This window comes from Mus caroli, unplaced genomic scaffold (genome assembly GCF_978045245.1).
Source record: "Mus caroli unplaced genomic scaffold, Mus_caroli_1 scaffold_14, whole genome shotgun sequence".
Taxonomy (NCBI): Eukaryota; Metazoa; Chordata; class Mammalia; order Rodentia; family Muridae; genus Mus; species Mus caroli.
Window position 1 is genome coordinate 8,366,853 of NW_028227269.1, and position 15,880 is coordinate 8,382,732.

A 15,880-nucleotide genomic window follows, 5' to 3' on the forward strand; every position below is an offset into this window, starting at 1 on the left:
TGTGTGCGCACGCGCACGTGTGTGTGTGTGTGTGTGTGTGTGTGTGTGTGTGTGTGTGTGTGTGTGTGAAAATTTCATAGTCTCCTCCCACTTCCAGGTCACTCTCTCTGCATCACATTTATGGCTGAAAGTGTGATCTCTTAGCTTCTGGCTCTGTCTGCTTACAGCCATGCTCCCCCACTCTTATGGACTGTTCCTCTGGAGCCATAAACCAAACGAACTCTTCCTTCTGTAAGCTGCTCTTATCCATGACATTCTATGTATAATATATCCATGGTACTCTATTCACAGCAGGAAAAAATGTAACAAATGCACCATGTTATTTCCTCTTTTCTACAGCACATAGTACAGCTGAACATTCTGAAGCTGGGCCCAGAGATCTAGTACCTGCATAAAAATGGATTCTGAGATGTTCCCACCAAGGGGCAGATGAAGGCTAAAAATGTGTTCCAGAGCTGTTAGCTCTGTTGATAAAAATTCTTGATAAAAGCAGTGGTTCTGTTACTATTTAGGGCCATATAATGCAGCCAGCTGTGCAGTCCATGCCTTTCACTCTATCATTCCATACGAAAGTACTAGCTTCCATATGATGAGGCAACCTGTATAACACCTTACAGAAGGTACATCTAGAAGAGCTGGGAAAAACTCAGTTGCTCACCAAAAAACTGCATAGCACGCTGACATTCACTCTCAAATCTCCATAAGATGCTGATGAGTCTGCTTAAGGACTAAAATTCTCAAGGCTTAGAAAGGAAGTTTCATCAGACTTACCATACTTCCCATCTCAAGACACTCCCTCCCAACAACAAATTACAGTAATCTAGTCCAGCAACTATTCTTAGATTGTTAAAGATCATTTGCATAGATTCTGTACTACACAATAAATTTCAAAAGATGTTGAAAATGGATAAAAGGATTTGAGGAGATGATGAGAGGATTGCAGATATTGGGGGCTTTTTAGTTTTGACAGAGACCAAGGATAAACTAATAGACATGGATGGCTGGAATGATAGATGGATGGATGGGTATAGATACATAATTGAAAATGATAAAAAAAGATATATTACTGATTGGTAGAGATGGAAGATAGATAAGGGATGATAGATAGATAGATAGATAGATAGATAGATAGATAGATAGATAGACAGACAGACAGACAGACATAAATATATACATACATAAATACATATAGATAGATTGGTAGATACATACAGACAGACGGACAGACAGACAGATAGATAGATACATATAGATACATAGATACATAGATACAAAGATACATAGATACATAGATACTAGGTAGATGCCAGAAAATAGATTAGATAGATAGATAGATAGATAGATAGATAGATAGATAGATAGATAGATAGATAGATAGATGATAGAAAATATAATGAATTTATACTGTTTTACATGACACATAGAAAACATAAATTTTGAAAGGAAAAAGATTCAACCCCAGAACACAGTCTCATAGCTGTTGATTACCCAGATAAAATCAAATCACCAAGGTAATCAGAGTCCCTACTACAAATTCATTCATGTCTTCTCACCGCCCTTTGAATTAGCCAGAACATCTTGAACTGGGCTTCAAAGCCACAGCAGGATCTAGCTACTGCCCCACCCTCAGGTCCCTCCCAAACATTCTCCTACAACTTTCTCCTAATACTTGGCACTCAATCCTCTGAAATGTTCTCTTCAGTGGTCTCATGAAATCCTCACACTTATAAAATAGGCATCATATACAGAAAATGTAGTACATTTACACAATGAAGTACTACTCAGCTATTAAAAAGAATGAATTTATGAAATTCCAAGGCAAATGGATGGACCTGGAGGGCATCATCCTAGTGAGGTAACCCAATCACAAAAGAACTCACATGATATGTACTCACTGATAAGTGGATATTAACCCAGAAGCTTAGAATACCCAAGATACAAGATACAATTTGCAAAACACATGAAACTCAAGAAGAACGAAGACCAAAGTGTGGACACTGTGCCTCTTCTTAGAATTAGGAACAAAACACCCATGAAAAGAGTTACAGAGACAAAGTTTGGAGCTGAGACGAAAGGATGGACCATCTAGAGACTGCCATACCCGGAGATCCATCCCATAATCAGCCTCCAAATGCTGACACCATTGCATACACTAGCAAGATTTTGCTGAAAGAACCCTGATATAGCTGTCTCTTGTGAGGCTATGCCGGGGCCTGGCAAACACAGAAGAGGATGCTCACAGTCATCTATTGGATGGAACATAGGACCCCCAATGGAGGAGCTAGAGAAAGTACCCAAGGAGCTAAAGGGGTCTGCAACCCTATAGGTGGAACAACAATATGAACTAACCAGTACCCCCGTAGCTCATGTCTCTAGCTGCATATGTATCAGAAGATGGTCTAGTCGGCCATCATAGGGAAGAGAGGCCCCTTGGTATTGCAAACTTTATATACCTCAGTATGGGGGAATGCCAGGGACAAGAAGTGGGAATGGATGGGGAGGGGAGTGGGGGGGGAAGGGTCTGGGGGACTTTTGGGATAGCACTTGAAATGTAAATGAAGAAAATACCTAATTAAAAAAAATAGGCATCATAAAAACCCACGAGACAGCCACTGCCTAGTATGTGTTATTTATTGACTTCAAAGACTAGAATGTGAAAACATCCTTGCCAGAACCAAAGCATCTTCTCAGGCTAAATGCACAAACCACAGCCTTTAACCACAAAGTCTCCCATCTTTTGGCCAATTATAACTTCTACCTCAAATAAATCATAGGGGATACTTTTACATTTACCTTGGCACAGGAATCAGAGTTAAAGAAAGCCAGACTTCTTTGTAGCAGAAGAAAAGTAAAGAGACATAAGCATATCCAAGCTCCTGGATCCAGTCTGCTGGCTGCCTAATATCTGAAAACACTACTTGCCAGGATTTAAGTCTTCTTAACCAAAAAGAGTCTTTAACTCACTGGGCATGGTAGCTCATGCTAATCGCAGCTCTTGGGAGATAGAGGTGGGTGTATCTCTTTGAGTTTGAGGCCAGCCTGGTTTATGTGTGGAATTCCAGGGCAGCCATGGCTACATAGAGATACCCTGTTGAAGACAAGAAACGGGGGAGAGGGAAGGGGAGGAAGGAAAGGAAATCATAACACAGCAAATGGATTAAATGATTTTGTGAGTCAATTTCAATTCTATGGTCCTAGCTCAGTCTTACTACCTACAGCTTTATCTAGATCACTGAGAATTCTTTCTTTAAGGAAAACAGCATAATTATTGTGAATTGAATATGCTTGGTTCAGGGAGTGGCACTATTGGGTATGGCCAGATACTGGCGAGGATGTGAAGAAGGAGGACCATTCCTCCATTGTTGGTGGGATTGCAAGCTGGTACAACCACTCTGGAAGTCAGTCTGGCAGTTCCTCAGAAAATTGGACATAGTACTACCTGAGGACCCAGCTATACCACTCATGGGCACATACCCAGAAGATGCTCCAACATGTAATAAGGACACATGTTCCACTATGTTCAAAGCAGCCATATTTATAATAGCCAGAATCTGGAAGCAACCCAAATGTCCCTCAACAGAGGAATGGATACAGAAAAGGTGGCACATTTACATGATGGAGTACTCCTCAGCTATTAAAAACAATGACTTCATGAAATTCACAGGCAAATGGATGGAACTTGACAATATCATCCTGAATGAGATGACTCAGTCACAGAGGAGCAAACACAGTATGTACTCACTGATAAGTGGTTATTAACCCAAAAGTTCAGAATACCCCAGATTCAATTCACAGACCATATGAAGCCTAAGAAGGAAGACCAAACTGTGGATGCTTCAGTGCTTTTTAAACGGTTAATCAAAATGCTTACAGGAGGAAATATAGAGACAAAGTGTGGAGCAGAGACTGACGAAAAGGCCATCCAGAGACTGCTCCACCTGGGGATCCATCCCATGTACAGCCATCAAACCCGGACGTTACTATGGATGCCTGGAAGTGCTTATTGATAGACACTTGAAATGGCTCTCTCCTGAGAGGCTCTGCCAGAGTCTGAAAAATACAGAGGAGGAAGCTCACAGCCAACCATTGGACTGTGCTCCTGGGTCCCCGATGGAAGAGATGGAGAAGAGACTGAAGGAGCTAAGGGGGATCTGTAGCCCCATGGAGGGAGCAACAGTGTCAACAGGCCAGACCCTCTGGAGTTCCCAGGGACTGGACCACCAACCAAAGAATACACATGGTGCAACACATGGCTCTGGCCACATATGTGGCAGAAGATGGCCTTGTTAGACATCAGTGGGAGGAGAGGCCCTTGGGCCTGGGGGTGTTCAATGCCCCAGTGTAGCAGAATGCCAGGGCAGGAGAATGGGAGTGGGTGGATGAGGAAACACCATCATAGAGGCAGAAGGAGGCAGGGAAATGGGATAGGTGATTTCCGAAGGGGAGACCTGGAAAGGGGAGAACATTGAAATGTAAATAAAGAAAATATCCAAGAAATAAAAGGAAGAACAGCATAACTATGGGGAATTGAATATGCTTGGCCCAGGGAGTGGCACAATTGGGTGTGGCCTTATTGGAGTAGGTGTGGCCTTGGAGAAAGTATATCACTATGGGGGTGGGCTTTGAGACCCTCCTCCTAGCTGCCTGGAAGATAGCCTCCTTCTGGCTGGCTTTGGATCAACATGTAGAACTCTCAGCTCATCCAGTGTCATGTCTTCCTGCAAGCTTCCATGTTTTCTGCCATGATAATAATGGACTCAACCTCTGAAAGTACATACCAGTCCCAATTAAATGTTGCTCTTTATAAGAGTTGCCTTGGGAGACATATACAGCAGAGGACTGCCTGGTCTGGCCTCAGTGAGAGAAGACATACCTAATCCTTGAGAGACTTGAGGCCCCAGGGAGTGGGGAGGTCTGGTGGGGTTGGGGCATGGGGACATCCTCTTAGAGATGGGGGTGGAGGAATGGGATCAAGAACTATTGAAGGGCAGAATGAGAGGGGGATAGTGACTGGACTATAAAAAAAAAGATTAAAGGATAAAAATAATAAAAATTAAAATAAAGAAAAAAAGAGTTGCCTTGGTCATGGTGTATCTTCACAGCAATGGAAACCCTAATACAATAATGGTGGCATTCATTACTGACCTTCTGGTCAGCATACTTTGCTAAACCTGATCTAATGGTTAGTTTAATTCTGTGTGTCAACTGATCTGGGCAACTGAGTGCCCAGGTATTTAGTCAAACAGTATTTCCAGTGTTTCCATGGGAATTTTGAATAAGAATAACATTCAAGCTGATATCAAATTGCAATCCATTGTGTGTTGGCCTCATTAAATCAGCTACACACACACACACACACACACACACACATGTGACCTCCCTTCCCCCAGCCTGGAACCTGCTTGCTCAAGGGTGGAGCTAACTGCTCATTCGTCCTGCCACGCCTACTGCTGGAACCTGCCTTTGCTGCCTGGAGGCACACACGTGTTCATCCTGCTACTGGACCCTGAGTTACTTGGCGGGAAGTTGGGTTCCCTCCCCCTTCCTTTATAACTGAGTGTCTGAAAATAGTAAAATTGAGCCTTGATCAGAATGTTTGTTGTCTTGGCTCTTGTTTCTTCCGCCCCGTCTAGATTCCTCTCTTTTCAGTTCAAACTGCCATTCTCAGTTGAACCGTTCATGTTGTGGACTGCGGGCAGGCCGCAACAGTTGGCGCCAGAACTGGGACCTGAAGAATGGCAGAGGGATGCTAAGAGAAACGACTGCTGTGTGGAGCTCCACAAGAAAGGAAAGGATCTTCGTATCGGAGGAGCATCGGAGCAACGGACAGGTACACATGCTAGCGCTAGCCTAAAATTTCAGTTTTGTAAAGTGTTGCTGAGGATGCGGTAGGATACGAATCAAGTTTGAATCAGTGCTGACCCAACACTGTTTCTGCTTGGGGTCAGTAGTTCGTTAATCGGAACTAGATACGGAGACAGGTGGTGTGCCGCAGCTTTTTAGAAAGCTGCTTAGGTGGAAGAAGGAAGGGTTCAAAGTCATGGATCTTTTAGATAAGATAGATAGCTGTTGTCCATGGTTCAAAGAAGAAGAAACGATAGATTGTGGAACCTGGGAGAAAGTTGGTGAGGCCCTAAATATCGCTCAGACAGATAATTTTACCCTAGGTCTCTGGGCGCTTGTAAATGATGCTATAAAAGATGCAACTTTTCCAGGGCTAAATCGCCCTCAGGCAGAGCTTGTGGTATCTCAGGAGGAGTGCCTATCAGAGAAGGCCTCCTCAGAAAAAGATCTTCTTAACTCAAAAATTGATAAATGTGGAAACTCTGATGATGGACTGAATTTTAACAAAAATCACTCAGATAGAGGAATTGCCCATTACCTTAATGAGAATTGGTCCTCTTGCGAATCTCCCGCTTCACCTATAGTCACCACTTCGGGAGGTGCTACTCATAGGGACACACGGCTAAGCTAGTTAGAGTTTGAGATTAAGCTTCAGAGGCTGAGTCTCTTAAGATATTTCTAGTTTAGATAATGATTAATGTGGTTCCTATCCTAAATAGTAGAATTTAAGATAAGATATAAAGCAATGCCTCTTTATTAAAGCGTTAAAGCTTGCTTTAATAGGTATTCATAGGTATTAATTGATATCCAAACTTCGTAATATGATAGTAATGCTTCTAATATTGATTTTAACAGTGATAAATTGTTTTAAACATAGGTTTTGCTTTCCCAAAGTTGTAGATATTATCCTAACCTTGCACAAAAACTTAAAAATTATGGTTAAAACTGCCATTGTTCCATTGACTGCAGCTTGCAGTTTGATTGCAAATTTAAGATTAATGCTCAGATTAAAAAGTATTTTACCTTTGAGTCAATACAGGGCTCTGGGCAGCCCCAGAGCGGCTTGTGGCCCTTTCTTTTGTTTTGCAAACAATGCCTAAAAAAGTTTTTCCCTGTGTTCAAGAAAATTTCTTTTTAACAGTGTTACAGATCTATTCAGATGTTTAAAATAATGCTTAAATTCAAAGATTTTTGCTTCTAGTAAACTGGTAATCACTAGAAAATTTTGCCTCTACGTATGGCTAATATAGCTTTACATTATGTAAGAAAAATGTTTATTGTTTCTGCTTCTTTACAAGAAGCCAAAAGTTTTAATCTTTCAGTATATATTGTTTCCTAAGTGGAAAGTATTTTATTAACTAATGCTTCTCAAGGGAAGTTTACCTTAAATCCTTGCTTGTCATTTTTCCAGTTTAGACTAGCTTCTAGCCTTTTAACTTTATGGCAATAGTACATCAGAGACTGTATATTCAGACTTAGTAAAATTAGTCATTTAATAGAGTCATAATGATTTTTCACTCTTCTTCAGTGTGACCAGCCATTCTAACTCAATCTTAGACTGGTCTAATATTCAGTTCAATTATTAGAGATTCCTATATTCTAAATTACCTAGCAAAGTTAATTCAGAGCATTTCCCCCAAAGTCACCAAAGGCTCATCTTGCCTTCACCTTATTTGTCCTAAACTTTTTGCAAACTGACATTAAAGGTCAGTCTGCAGCGGAACGTCACTGGCACCCAGTTACTTCTAATTCTTATGCATTGGTAAAATGGAAGGACGCCCTGACTAATAAATGGAAGGGTCCAGATCCAGTTCTAATCTGGGGAAGAGGCTCGGTTTGTGTTTTTTCATGAGATGAAGATGGAGCACGGTGGCTACCAGAGAGATTAATTCGTCACGTAAACACAGATTCTGTCTCTTCTCGTAAGTATCATTCTAAAGACTAAAATTCCTCTTGTGCTTAGAGTTCAGCTGGGAGTGGAAGCTCTCAGAAAAAAACTGTTTTCCTCTGAGCCAATTCCCCTACAGGAGGCCGGAGATTAGCTTTAGTTTTACAATTTGCATCTAAATAAAGTACCTTGACTTCTCCAAACAGAAAATTTACATTGCTACACTCTCATTGTTTAGAATTCTTCCTTTTCTCAAGCAGGTCAATCTACATTCTCCAGTTCTCCGCCCCTAAGAGCAAACAGGTGGTACTGCTAATCTCCCTTCCAAGGACATCCCAGCATGTGGTTTTCAGTCTAAGATAAGATTTAGATTTACCAGGAGAGCTAGGGAAGTAGAAATTTCATATATATTTACAGAGATTAGTTCTTATTTTGATAGAGATGGGCTTAGTCCCTTAGCTGGCCTCTGGCTTTTCACCCTTGCTGTTACTGCAAGGTGTCCTTAGTTCCTCAGGCTATTAGGAATAACAGGTATGAAGAGGAAAGACTTTCAGCTCCTATTTTAACCAAAATTAGTGATGTTAATACTGACATAATTCTTGTCTAGGCCTTGCTAAATCTGAGGTTGACAAGTCTCATATAGAGACCGCGCATAACTCAGAATTGCGATACTGATTCATAATCATATGAATACAGTATGGGTACCGCTTGGCGCAGGAGATTACTGCGGAGGGAAGGTCCAGCTTGACCGTTTCTGAGTTCCCTGTGCGACACACCTGATTTGAAAGAGGTTGGTATCTGATTCCAGCTAAAAACCAAAAATACTTAAGGCTCTGCCTCCCCTCCCCAAAATATACCAAGAGCCACAGATGTGAGTTGTTATAACACTCACGGGAGGAATCAGGTCAATGTCCACCCAAGTCAAGGTTAAAGGCCCACTCATCTATGGATGAAAAAAAAAAAATCATTTGATCACCTCTGTTAAGCATTGCCTATTTAAACTTAATTAATAGGGGGGAGAGAGGTTGGAGACCTTACTGTCGTAAGGGCAAGCCCTTCACTGCCTCCCACCCAAATAAAAAAGCCAACTGGCCTTGTACTAAAGAGCTGGTCTTACCCCTTCTCACTGTTTCCCCTGCCTGTCACCCAAAATTGCGGAGGATTATCAGCTCAGTGTTATTCTAAATTTGTTTAGTTAAACTCAGCCAGGGTTCCAACGCCCTACTTAAAATGCAAACAGGTAGCTACCTATTCAGCACTAATTAGCATTATAAAGTCAGAGCCTATTCTGTTAAGTGGATTACTAGGATAATAAAGACAGTCTTAGCCAAATACAGTTTACCATTAGAAAAGTTAGGGAATCCCACGGAAACAGGTTTTTTCTTTAGCCCTAAGAACTCAGGCAGAACTATTGAACATAGATAATTTTTCTGCCTCAGGCCACCCCCTTTTTTATTTTTGTTTGTTTTGTTAACTAATGGGAGGAAATGTGGCCTCCCTTCCCCCAGCCTGGAACCTGCTTGCTCAAGGGTGGAGCTAACTGCTCATTCGTCCTGCCACGCCTACTGCTGGAACCTGCCTTTGCTGCCTGGAGGCACACACGTGTTCATCCTGCTACTGGACCCTGAGTTACTTGGCGGGAAGTTGGGTTCCCTCCCCCTTCCTTTATAACTGAGTGTCTGAAAATAGTAAAATTGAGCCTTGATCAGAATGTTTGTTGTCTTGGCTCCATTGTTTCTTCCGCCCCGTCTAGATTCCTCTCTTTTCAGTTCAAACTGCCATTCTCAGTTGAACCGTTCGTGTTGTGGACTGCGGGCAGGCCGCAACACACACACACACATCTTCTCTCTTCAGTATCTGTCACCCTTACCACAGTAGACCCAGCTCCTAGCATAGTATACATCACAAAGCAGGTGCTCAAATTCTTGTAGAGCAAATATCTGACTGCATTCATTAATCATTAGCTTTGATGAGCATCTAGTAGATGTGCTGTTGACAGTAAACAGGACATTTCATTCATTTGGAAGGTCCCCAAGCTCACTGAAGCCAGCTGCTTATAAACACTGATTGCTCAATTGTAGCACTGTTGACTAAAAGCGAGCAGACCATGAGCCTTTATCATGCAACACTTGTGCAATTAAAGACAATATTTATACAGTGTCTCTTACAAGAAAACCATGGTCCAAGGATCTGCAGGGTTCCAAAGCAAGTGAGACAACCCCCAGCCCCAAACAAAGACGACAATATCACAATCTAGGCTAGTAGCTATTTTTAGGTTATTAAAGATTACTTTTATAATGTGCTCATCCTGGGAAGCTTCAAAATATGGTGAGAACAAATAAGAGAGTCAAGCATTGCAGGGTCCAGGTCAGCCTTCGTTTTCATTCCAGGTTCTAAGCATTTTACTGAAGTCAACTCCTATTCCTGCCCTTGCATCCTGCAATAGCAGCCCCATGGAAAGTGAAATAACAACAGAAAAATTCTCATCTTCTTCTCCTATTCACTTCCCTTCCTTTGTGCTCACTTAGCTCCAGACCAATATAGTCAGAATTGAGAAATCAGCATCAGGGCTGGCGATTGGCTCAGCTGGCTGAGTACTTGCCTAGCATTCACAGGGTCCTGAGTTGGAGTCCCAGATCTGCACGTGCCATAGTGGTGTGGGTCTATCATCCCAGCACTCAGGAGAAGGAGGCAGGAAGAGGCTCAGGTCAGCTACTGAGTAGGTTTGAGGTCAGCCTGGAATCTTAAGACCCTGTCTCAGAAAAGAGGAGAAAGAAAAAGAAAGGTTGCTTTCAGAATGAAATTCTAACTCAGCTACCACAAAGGACTCTTCATTGGAAACAAGAAAATGAAGCTAAAAGACAGTGCGTTTGGAGTCAGTCCATGTTTGAAGCTCATCTCTCCATCCTGCTAGCTCTGCCCTGCTGTGACTTATCATAATCAAGGTGCCATGAGGACTCCATGACACAAACCTGGGGACAGTTCCTCCACGCTGGGTTAGGGAATGTGTCACTGTGGCTCTAATCTATGGGTTTTCTAGGTTTCTCAGATATTATCTGAAAACAACCATGATGTTTGTCTAGCTGGTGATTTTTTTCTTTAGATCCTTTATATTCTGCCTGCCCTCTTTCCTTTCTAGTCAGCTGAGCAGAGTCCACTGAGAAGCCGGCTGGAAAAGACAAAACTTTTAAATTCTGTCTTTGGGGGGTGTTTTGTTGTTGTTTTGGTTTTGTTCTTGTTCTTGTTTTTGTTTGGGGGTCGTTTTTTGGTTTTGTGGGTTTGGGGTTTTAGTTTTTGTTTTTTGAGAAAGGGTTTCTCTGTGTAGCCTTGGCTGTCCTGGAACTCACTCTGTAGACCAGGCTTGCCTCAAACTCATAGAGTTCTTCCTCCTTCTGTGTGCTGGGATTAAATGCATGCAGCATGCACTACCACTGCCTGACTCTTGTCTGTTAATCTTGGTATGATTTCACCAGTCTCTATTCTCCTGCTATGACTCAGGTCCTAGTTCTTTTAAGCATTAGCTGAGCTTTTAAATTCTATTCTTCCAGGTTCCTCTTAAGGTTGGGACACAGAACCTAAAGTCACTTGATAACCATGGGTTTCCCTACCAGTCACATGACCAAACTCTGTCTGAGATTTCACTACAGAGAGGGCAAAGCAGGTGAGACACAGAACCAGACATAGGGTGTAGAGCCTCACAGTCGTTCTGCAGGCTGACTGCAAGACTCAGGGTTTTGGCTTTACATTTCTCCTGCTGGACGGTCTTGTCTCCTCCTTCTCCTATACAACAGGGCAATGATTAAGCCTACCTCATGTGGTTATCCTCAGAATGAAATGAGTTAATAGGAGTTTTAAAAAAAAAAAAAAAAAAAAGCTTTTAGCATTTAGATCTTAGTATAAGGTAACAATAATAGCGATCTAAGTCTTTGTACCGAAACAGAAAGAATCCAGAGAAGTGGCCTAAGTCAAAGAGCCACAAAGGACCATTTATTGAGGTTGGTAGTCGGTTCTCTTTGATTGAGATCTCCTTGTAGATATTCCACACAAGAGTGTTGGGTCTGTAGCCTGGTTGTAGAGTACTTGCCCAGCATACAGGAAACTCTGGGTAGATCCCAGCACAGTATAAATCAGGTACGGTAGCATGCATCTGAAATTCCAGTACTCAGGTCAGTCAAGTTCAAGGTCACCTTTGACTATACAATGAGTCTGAGACTAACCTGGACTACATGAGACCTCAATTTTTTTAAAAGGTTTTAGAAAAGCTATGTCTCACTTGTGACACTGTAAGGATCCATCATGCTAGTGCCTGAGAAGTAAACGGGAATAATCCATCTTTCCCTCTGCCTGCACCTACCTTGACAGCTGTCCTTCCTTCCTAGGGAAACCTCAGGCCACCCTCCCGTTGGCCTCCATCATACTCAGGAAGCACTCCATTCATGGCAAGCTTCCACATCAACACTGCAGTGATATAAAGAGTGCAAGCCTTACATCTTCACATGAGACAATCCCCAGAAAAGCACCTAGCAGAGTATCCAGCCAATGCCTTAGGCAGTCAATAAATGTTATCTATTTAAAATGCTCTCTATTTTCAAGGGGAGAGGAGGAAAGTCCTTTGGTACCTGCTTTCTCCAAGCTGACACACATTCCAGTACCAAATGCCACACAAGAGCAGACTGGAATCTGTGGAAGAACAGAGAGATGCCATGCAATATCTGTAAAGAATTACAGTGCAGGGAAGAGTTCCATGGACAGACAATACAGGAATCTCCTTCCCTCCTCTTCCCAAGAAGAAAAGCAGAAGAAGGATGACCCTTAGTTGGGAAATTGCTGGCAAACCCAAATGTGATGTTAATTTTAACTGTCAATTTGACACAGTCTCAAATTACCTGAAGGAAGAGCCTCCAAGAATGTCTGTGAAAGATGATCTCAGTTACATTCATTGATGTGGGATGAACTGCCCACTGTGGGCAGCATTATTCCCTGGGCTTGGAACTAGGGACTGAGTGAAAAACTAGAAAGCTACCAGAGTACTAGCATACATGTGTTAATCCGTCTTTCTTTGCTCTCAACTGTGAACATAATGTGACCAGTACTCTCAAGTTCGGGCGGCCGTGACTTCTCTGCCACAATGAACTGAAATTATAAGTCAAATACACTTTCAAGTTGTTTTGTGAGTAATTTACCACAGCACCAGAGATGAGCTAGGACACCAATTCTGCCCACGGAGTTATTAGTATTTTAACATTTCTGAACAAATCCAAGACAGCTTTAGACTTCCCAACTTGCTCTCCTAGGCAAACCACACAGCTAGGCTGCCTTCATTCATGGCTGTGGGTAGGCACTGTCAGCTCCCACACAAAATCCCATTAGTTCTTTTAGTGTGTTCACAACATGCTTTAGACCCAGAAGTCTTAATCACTTCAGCATGACCTTCTCCCCATCCCAACACCGGCAACGTCTAGTCCTGAAAAGACGGTGTAAGAGGAGACAGAAGCCAATTACTTGGAAGGAAAAGAGCAAAACTAACTCTGGCATCCTTTCCGCTGTGACAGGCCAGAGCACACTGAGTGAATCGGTCACCTCAGAGAGCTAGGAACCCACGGAAATAGTTCAAGTACAGAATCAACAGACATTCTAGCAAACCATTACCTTTAACAGGAGGCAAGGTACTGGGGGAAATGCTTGCTTCCAGTTTACCTGGAAGGGTATTCACAAGAAGTCTAGAGGAGTAAAACCCAGTCCTAAACCGATGGTTATGCAAATTGTATAAACAAATCTATTCAAAGAGTGGGAAGCCTTCTGATCTAGTTTCCTCCCCTCACCTGTCTCTCTGCCTTCAGCAGACAGAGTGGAAGAGAAAACCCAACAGCTTGGAAGAATCACAAATCCACTCTCTTAGTGTGATCAAAAGGAACATCTCGGTTCACCCGGCCCCCCAAATAACTCTTACGGGTTAAGGGAGTTCTTGGCAGATTTCTGTCCTTGCCAAGGGACGCTGAAATTACGCTATCACCGCGTTCTCTCTAGACCAGACAGGTACAAGGAAGAGGGGACCAAGGTCGCAAAGGGTGCTCCTGTCCTAAATCTGACAAGGAGGCAAGGGATACGGAAGAGAGGGGCACAAGGAAACATAAGCTCTGCAATGCGAAAGGAGTCCGGGCCAGGCTAGCCGCGGCCCCTGCCGGCAGGTCTAGCTCCTTCCAGGCACCTCCTGAGGTCTGATTGGAGCCACCAGCGAGGATGAAAGAAATTAGAGTTCCTGATCCTACGGACCCACCTCGCGCCACTACCGCAGATTCAAATGAGACTCTGGGGACCGTTCCACGTGGGCCCAGTGAGCCCCAAGTCGCCCCATCTAAAGCGCGCTGACTGTTCCCGGGCTCAGCGCCGCACCAAGGGCCCTGGGAACGCTCTTGCCTGCAACTGTCGCGGGGCGCCTTGCAACACTGCAGGGCAGAGGGGAGGGGGAGAAATGGCAGAGAAGGCGGAGCAGGCGCCCCGGGAAACACTAACATTTGCCAGGAAAGCGCCTCCTCCCGAGAAAGGAAAGGAAGGGCTTCCCAGCTTAGGAAACGCCCCGGGGATGCCCCCACAGGAGGTGCCGCCTTTCCCTGGCTCACCCATGCTCCAGTCTCCAGTCAGTCCTCCACTTAACCTCCTACTCCCAAAAGCTGGCCCTAGCTCCCTTCCCCAGGCATCCAAAGAGACCCACGCTCGCTTTGGGCAGTCCGCAGCTCGCGCAACAGGCAGAGCTCGAGCTCCAGCGACGGCGGGCTCTGGCTCCGGGACTGGAGGATGAGGAGGAAGCCAGGCACCCTTAGCAGCATTTACTCCCACGACCTGAGAGCCATTGGGGACTGAAAGAGCAAAGGTGGAGGAAGGTACAATAAAGTTGAAGGGTCGCACGGAGAAGTGTCACGGGCGCGCGGGGAGGTGGAGACCCGATCAGGTACCTGCAGGAGTAGGGAGTCTCGGTGCGTCTGGCTGGCTGGGTTCTGCGACGCCGCCTGTCCGTGCTGCAGGGATCCGGCCTCGCCGCGCAGCCCCGCGCCCGCCGCCGCAGCGGCAGGAGAGCGGGCTAGCCCGCACGGGTCGCTGAGTCCGCGGATCCCGCCCGGCCGGAGCTGGGTGCCTCGGGAGGCGGGCGGGACCGGGCGGGGCCAGTCTCTCAGTCAACGCCCTGCTGCTCTCTGCTCCTCCCGCCGCCTGGCGTGCAGCTCTCCGCCAGGGTTCCCCCCGGCCCAGGGCGCGGCGCTCGCGCACGGACCGCCGCAAACTGAGGGGGGTCCCACGGTGAGCCCCACGCACCGATGGTTGCACCCAGACACAGCAGTGCGGGACTTGCATCCCGGCCCAGGCCCAAGTGCAGAGTCACCTCCTCAGGAGTGTCCCGCCCTGCCCCAGAGGGATATCAAGGTCATGTCCCACACCTCCCACCCTGCGCACTCCCCGGAGAGAACCTCAATCCAGAAGAAGAAAAATGACCTTTCTCGTGGCCTAAGAAAAATGCCTCTTGAAAGTCGTGTCCAAAGCAACACTTCGCAAAATTGCCAGGGTTTTCTTGAGCTGTCTTCTTGAGCTGTCACGAGGCCCCAACTTGTTTTACAACAAAGTACGAAGGAGGAAACGCCCCTGATTCTGCCGCTGTTTACCACCGCCCGCTCCCTGAAGACTCACACATAGTGAGGAACAAGATGTTTTGTTCCTTTCCTCGACTTACCAAGTCTGAAGAGATGGTTGGACTTATGCACCAAGCATATGCACCTCATATGGAGAAAGGAAAAAGGAACTGAGTGGAAAGCTGGGAATGGGAGAGGGAGTCACCGAGAAATGGCTCCAGCTAAGGTTGAATTAACAACCAAGGACCTATGCAAGGGCAGCGTGTGGTCCTGAAGACACGCCTGGCCTCCCTGCACTGGCACTGAGCGAAAACACAACCAACAGCCCGGAAGAGAAATGGAACGCGTGGGAACCCACCCCCGCGCTCCCCCTCCCGCCCCCAAACTGCAGATTTTTAAGTTGTGCAGGCATGCAACCATTCCTCAAAGCCAGCTGCTCAGAATTGTAGGCGCCCAGTGTTCTCAGGGTTCCCACCAGACAGACACTACAAGCTCTGCTGGCTGCTCCCGGCCCCTAACCCAGACTTGG

The 15,880-nt window shown here is 44.9% G+C and overlaps 1 protein-coding gene across 10 annotated transcripts in view; it reads right to left on the reverse strand.

The window, feature by feature from the left end:
- The window catches only part of Kcns3 (potassium voltage-gated channel modifier subfamily S member 3), a 62,947-nt gene extending 47,288 nt beyond the window's left edge, over positions 1-15,659 (reverse strand). For 2 of the 10 annotated variants that reach the window (XM_085830202.1, XM_085830198.1), the window contains exons 1-2: positions 14,686-15,146; positions 10,335-10,484 (exon numbers count right to left, since the gene is read on the reverse strand). The gene's annotated coding sequence lies outside the window, so the exon portion shown is untranslated. Of the gene's footprint in view, positions 1-10,334; positions 10,485-11,664; positions 11,685-14,009; positions 14,181-14,685; positions 15,147-15,452 lie in introns of those variants that run through there. The other 8 variants (XM_085830203.1, XM_085830199.1, XM_021179549.2 and 5 more) reach the window with 5 other exon arrangements.
- Positions 15,660-15,880: the final 221 nt, after the last annotated feature.